Genomic DNA, 7113 nt, shown 5'->3' on the forward strand with positions numbered 1-7113 from the left:
TGTTCATGCACCAAGTAGATGTCCTAACCGACTTGCTAAAACTATAGTTTGTTAACAAGAAATTTGTGAAGTGGTTGAAAAACGAGTTATAATGACTCCAACCTAAGTGTATGTAAACTTCCGACTTCAACTGTATGTATGTACTGTACGTATGTACTGTGTGTGTGTGTGTGTGTGTGTGTGTGTGTGTGTGTGTGTGTGTGTGTGTGTGTGTGTGTGTGTGTGTGTGTGTTGTGTGTGTGTGTGTGTGTGTGTGTGTGTGTGTTCATGTGTGTGTGTGTTCATGTGTGTGTGTGACACAAAATCAAATCAACATTTTGATGGCTGAAGAGCACCAACATTTTACATCAAAACCTGAAAATCTCATGGAAACAATATTGCTCATCAGCAGCACTTTACTTGACTATGTAATCACTCAGGACAGACAAGCAGAGAAGGGTTAAAAACGTATCTGTCTGCAATTCAGTCTGCTACCTCTGTCGAACCAGAGAGTAACTTGGGGGGTCCAGAACCTCGTCAGCCCGGAGTGGAACCATTTAAAGGGAATTTATGATAAAACAATTTTACCATATTTCCACTTCCAGAAATGCATGAACAGTTCTTTCTCTGACACGACAGAGCTATATGGCACAAGGACTACAGTACTTTTCTCTGACCGAGTTAAAGACGAAGAGATGGGAGCATTACCCCAATACTGACTGTGCTTGTCTTTTATCAGGACGTTTCTGTCAGGTTTTGGCCAAGACTGTTCGGGTTTTGGTCACTAGATGTCCCCATTGCACCTTTTTTGTACCTTTGTTTTTCTTGCTCTTATTATTGTTTGCACCTGTAGGTCATTCCCTTGTTAGTATTTAAACCCTGTGTGTTCCTCAGTTCCTTGCTCAGTGTTTGTAAGTTAGCACCCAGCCCCAGCCCCAGCCCAAGCCTTGTTTATTCAGATATTTCTCTTGTTGGATTTTCCAGAGGTTCTCTGGTTAGTTCTTGTGTATTATTTGAGTAGTCTTTTGAGGTTGTTTTTCCTGCTGTTTTACCACTTTTGATTTTTGGAGGATTTCCATTTTGTGCCTTTTGGCTTTATTTTTGGACATTGTGATTTAGTTTCTTGCCTGAAGATTTTGTTCTTTAATTAACCACCATCTCTAGTACCTCTGTGTCTGCCTCATCTTCTGGGTTCTGACGATTATTAGTGACTGTTTCTCGCACCGGGTCCTGACAGAAACACTGAGCCATTATAATGAACCCAGAGGCAGCCAGTACCCAGGATTTTTTTTCCATGCTGTCCCACCACGAGGGACTGTCCAACGCCACGAAGCTGCTCTGGTTCAGCAAGAGGCTTAATGGCTAGACATTCTCAACTTCTGTCAGAGATGCTGACTTCCATAAAGCAGATTTCGGATCGACTTCCCCGGCAACCGCTTCTCGCCAGTTCATCCGATTCAAGTGCCCCTGGCAGTAACCCCTGGCTGAACCTCGTCTGCCGCCTCCCCAACGGTTCTCAGGGATCCGAGTGTTGTTAAGGGTTTTTCACCCAATGTTCTCTCTCCTTTGAGCTGCAACCATCGTCGTTTCCCACCGACCGGTCCAAGATAGCATATATCATCACCCTGCTGTCGGAAAAGGCCCTAGCCTGGGCTACTGCTGTGTGGGATGCCAAAGTCCCTGCTGTGCCAGCTACTCTACCTTTGCTGAAGAATTCAAGCGAGTGTTTCAAGGTCCTACCAACGGCCCTGACTCAGCCAAACAGCTCCTGACTCTCCGCCAAGGTCGCGCCAGCGTGACGGACTATGCCATCCAGTTCCGCACTGTGGCAGCAGCAAGTGGCTGGAACGACGAGGCGCTCACAGTTTGTTTTTTGAAGGGTCTTTCTGACACCATCCAAGATGAACTGGCCACTCGGGAACCACCGGACAACCTCGAGTCCCTTATCAAGTTGGCTTCAACGCAGGTAACCAGAGCACCCCCCCCCCATATACACACACAACACACCCTTGTGGCATGCTTTCATGATGGTTTTTGGATGGATGGCTGTTACTGTTTGGTATCTGGAATCCTGCTACCCAACCAGTTTATCAGCATTACTAAGACTCTAACCATGAGCTCAATCACTGATCTATCATTACCTTAACATAATGTTTGGCTTTTTAAGGCCTGTAAACTTTATAGACTTTTATATCGACTGAGTAGCTTTACTATTAAAAAGGGCAAAATCCACTTACAAATCTGGCATATGAAGTTGCATCATTGTAAAAGGCCTATGAAAGATGTTTGGTTGCATACAGACAGTTTACCTCCTAGTCTCTTGAAGAGCCATGCTTCACTACTTTACTGTCTCTATGTGCCTGATTTGTGCAATACACTGAAAATGAGGAGCGTGCTTAGAACAGTGTGTTTGCACACAGAGCACACTGTACGTGCTTTGATCTGGTTTAGAGGATTCGCTTGCATGTAAGCTAGTGTGTGTGTGTAGGTGTGCATGGATGTGTGTGTGTGCCTGTAGCAGGCTATGTGTATACCGCCAGTACTGTCTGTTTGGAGAGGCTTAGTGGCGTTCATGTGAAACCTGACCCATTATAGAGAACGTGCAGATCTCAGAGTGCAGAGAGCGCTAGCGGCATCCTCCTCCTGACTCAAACAGCTGAGAAAACACTCCTGACGCTCCACTGCGTGATGCGCATCCGTCTCCGAACAGCACCATTTCCAAACATGGATGGAGCCCTAGAGCTCATATCCCACAGCACTCCTTCGGTTTGGCATGGCCTTAAGTTGACATCACACCTTCCTCACGCAACCCTCTGGGGGCTGTGTTTAAGTATGTAATATAGCATTGTATGATATATGACAAGTCATCGGCTTTAGTACTGTGGGCTATGGCTGATCTAGCATGGTTAACGTGTGGTCAAACTGACCTTGAGAGGTCAATAGAAATGTGACGGACTGGGGAATACGTGCAGTGGTTTCACAGGAAGCAAACTATACCTGGTGTCGTGACTTTACTTTCATTAATCTGATGACTGTTATTTATCTAATCAACTTACTATGTGTAATTATTACCCGATTAAATGAATCATGTAACAATTAACTCATTAGGATTTGGGGAACCACGAGAGTGGTTCTTTAAAGAGTTACCATCTCCCGAATTAAACTCTAAAGGTCTTTACCTATCACATCTATAAACAGTCAACTTATTAATCATTACCTCGTATCATATCATCATTCTGAACAGTCGTAACATTGCATCTGCAAAACCCGAAGCCTTACTTATGATTCAGTACTATACAAATGAGTTTAATAATTTATTTACTAGCTAACTAAATTGTAACACAGGATAAACATTCACACTTAATACATTAGAAACAGGCCCCTAGCGGATTGACAACAATATGGCTGCTTGTTACAAAAAGACATGGAGAGGGCGAGAAAGAGAGAGGGACAGAGACACTTAACGTTGGTACATTAAGAGACTACTCTCACTTATACTTTGCACACGAAGCGCCACCCGCTTTGAGTAAGAAATCATGAATGTATTTACGTGAAAATCATAGGTTTCTCTCGGTAGACAGGACCTTCTTGGAAAGGGTGTTGGGCCTTGTCGCAGCACGCTTGTAAGACACTGATTGTCCAAAAGACACTGATTGTCCGTCTTCTACTGTTGTTCTCCTCTGCCGTCGTCCGGTATCCGGTGACTTGTCGTGTAGTCCTGAACAGAACTACAGAGTTTATTCTATTTCCATTTGCTCTGGAAGATGCTTCTTTGAAGACAGGCTAGCCAGCCGTGTCGATGGTTCCCAGGGGTGATGAGAGTAGCGGAATACAATGGTTTGAAAAGAGTAGTAGAATAGTTCCACATTAATCACTGTGGGTGAGAGGGGGTCTGGTTGAAGTTATTTATTGCAAAGCTGATCTGACCTATTTGGATCCTCACAGGACAACCATGACACTGGGGTGGAAGGTAATTCACACAGTAACACCTGTAGCATGTGGAGGATACTTGAACAAAGAGGAAAGAGAGATCTCTGTGACTATATAAGAAAACGGAACCATCTTCCTCTTGGTGGCTACTGTTATATCCAATCTACAGTAATCCAATGTCTTTAGTGAGATCAAGTTGTCTACGCATTCCTATCCCAAACTTTGTCAATTAGAAGTGAAGCTCATACTGTAAATGTACACAAAATTAGGGGAAAAGATTTGAAGACAATAAAGATTAGAGAGTAAAAGTTACATTGGAGCCCTGGACCAACCTATTCACACACATAAATGCAGCTTACACGCGCACATACACACACACACACACACACACACACACACACACACACACACACACACACACACACACACACACACACACACACACACACACACACAGAATCACCCAGCACCCGCCTGATTGTTGCTCCATGTCCAGAATTGCGGTAGAAATCCAAGGTTTGGACAGCAGGGAACATAGTTAGGTGGATTAGATGATAACGGAGGATAACGGAAAAGAAGAGGTAGATAAAAGACACAAAATACCTCTGAGTGACCCTGACTGCATCGTGATCCCACGTTCATGGTAATGAGGGCATTAAGCCTGTAATGTTTCGCCTGCTGATCTTGTTCAAAGATATCTCCCCCGGAAGCCCAGTGATGTCACCCATCCACACTCATGGTCGCTTAAGAGCAAAGTGCAGCCAGCTGCTGTCCCTGGCCACAGAGAGAATAGAGATATGAGGAGAGAGAGAATACAAGATAAATGAGAGAAAGGGAGATGTAAGAGAGAAGAGTAGTAGAGATATGGATAAAAAGAGATGGTACAGTTTAGGGCCCCTACAAGAGAGAGAAGAGGAGGAGGAGAAAGAGTAAAAGACATGGTTAGATGGCAGTTTAGGGCCCCTACAAGGGAATATGAACACTTACTTAACCCATAATGGTGTTGACCAATCAAAAAACATTCTAGCAACAAAGGCTCCTTCAGAGTAGAGGGTGCTCAATCTTTTCATCATCTAGACTGATGGCCTTCTCTCTGTTAGTTCTGGAGACGTTTCCAACAGGACGACATGAGAAACGTTCTTTACAAGGACTGATTCCTGGATAAAGAAGGATCTGAGAGTGAAATATAGTGGAATATGGGCATGGGGACAATCAATCAAAGAAAAACACAGACATTTTATAATAACTGTGTGTTGGCCAGAGAATGAGATGGGTTCAACTTGTTAGAGAGGGGAGAGAGAGAAGAGAGAAGAGAGAGAGAGAGAGAGAGAGAGAGAGAGAGAGAGACGAGTAGTAGAAGGAGAAGAGAGAAGAGAGAAGACAAGAGAGGGTTTGGAATGAGTGAAGCGTGATTGGACATGAGAGAGAGATGAGGGAGAGAGAGAGGAGAGAGAGAGAGAAGGAGAGAGAGAGAGAGAGAAGGAGAGAGAAGTAGAGAGACGAGAGAGAGAGAGAGAGAGGAGGCAAAAGAGAGCGAGAGAGAGAGAGAGTAAGAAAGAGCGAGAGAGAGAGAGAGAGGAGAAGAGATGAGAAGAAGAGAGAGGAGAGAGAGAGAGAGGAGAGGGAGAGAGAGAGAGAGAGAGATTAGAGAGAGAGAGAGGAGGAGAGGAGAGAGAGAGCGAAGAGGGAGAGAGAGAGAGAGCAGGAAGAGAACGGCAGAAGAGAAGAGACGATGAAAGAGGGAAGAGAGGAGATGGAGGCTAGGGCAGAGAGAGGGACGCGAGCAAGAACCGAAGAAACACCGAGAGAGAAAGACATGAGGAGCAGGAGCAACAGCACAAGCGCAGGAGACAGAAGAAGGAGTAACAAGGAAGAGGGAGAGTAGAAGAGAGAGAGACCCAACATACACCCCAACTTTTTGATAAACTACACCACGCCCCATAACATCTACTGTGGCAGACCACTTATCCAACCCACCGTAGCCCCACATCGACTCACAGAGTAAGCACACACACAGACCACAAACCCAAAAAGCACAATGCTTTGCAGACCAGTAGCATGCAACACCCTCCAAACAGAGTGTGTGCACACAGAAACAGGCGGAGCAACCAGCTCGAAAGAAAAACAACACAGCACGAAAAACTGTGGCCATAAACACTTTCAAGACCATAACCACCCATGTAAACTAACACCCACTCAAGAACGGAATATCAATCGTCATGCTATTTAAATTTTCGCATACAACTTTGCAATGGATGCTGAATTATAGAACTTCAATGTTACCATCCGGTATTGTTTAAAACACTGTATCACTATACATAAAACAGCAACAGCACAATAAAATGCAAAGTGCACCTTTGTCTAGGACTTGTCAAAGTTTTGAAAACCTTCAGTATGACTTCTGAGTGATGTGTGTACAAGATGTTTCAAACTGTGTTAATTTGGATACATTTTTGTTTGATAGTTCAATCATCTACATTTGTGTAATTAATCTACGATTCCGCTGTGGGTGTTGAGAAGTGTACTAGAGGCTGCAGTAATTCTTTGGCAAATGTTAAGGACAGTATTACATGGATTTTGTGTGTTACTTCCAATGCCCATCTATACAGTCCCTGCTTCCTGGGGCTGGTGTCTGTGTACAAACTGGAGGCGCTAACATTCGGAGCTAGGCGATCCTTAGGCCGCGCCATCTAATCCCTCTAGTTGTTTTCATCACAGATGGCCACAACGCTCACAATGGAAGCCTAGTGGGACACACTATGCAAACAGCAGAAACACCGACAACACGACACACACATAAAAACAGCAAACAGCACAGCACACGACACACACAGCATCAACACAGCCGATGAACACACACCAGGACACGAAAGCACACACACAGCAACACACACACAGGCACGCACAACACACAGCACAACGCACACACACACACACACACGACACAACAGGACACACAGGCACACACCACAACGCACATGGCACGGCACACCGCAGCCACGCAGCACATGCACACGCACACAGCAACACAACTGAGGCTACCTTGTATAGAGGGTTCTAAGAAGAAAGAGGAGAAGCACTCGCCTTTTCAGTTGTCAACAATAGGGACTCTGACAAAGAGAAACAGAACAGGCTCTCGGGTTACAGTGTGCCAGACTGAGGCATATCGCGTGCTCAATGGCAATGGACTACAGTGACATTTCA

This window comes from Salvelinus sp. IW2-2015, linkage group LG9 (assembly GCF_002910315.2).
Source record: "Salvelinus sp. IW2-2015 linkage group LG9, ASM291031v2, whole genome shotgun sequence".
Taxonomy (NCBI): domain Eukaryota; kingdom Metazoa; phylum Chordata; class Actinopteri; order Salmoniformes; family Salmonidae; genus Salvelinus; species Salvelinus sp. IW2-2015.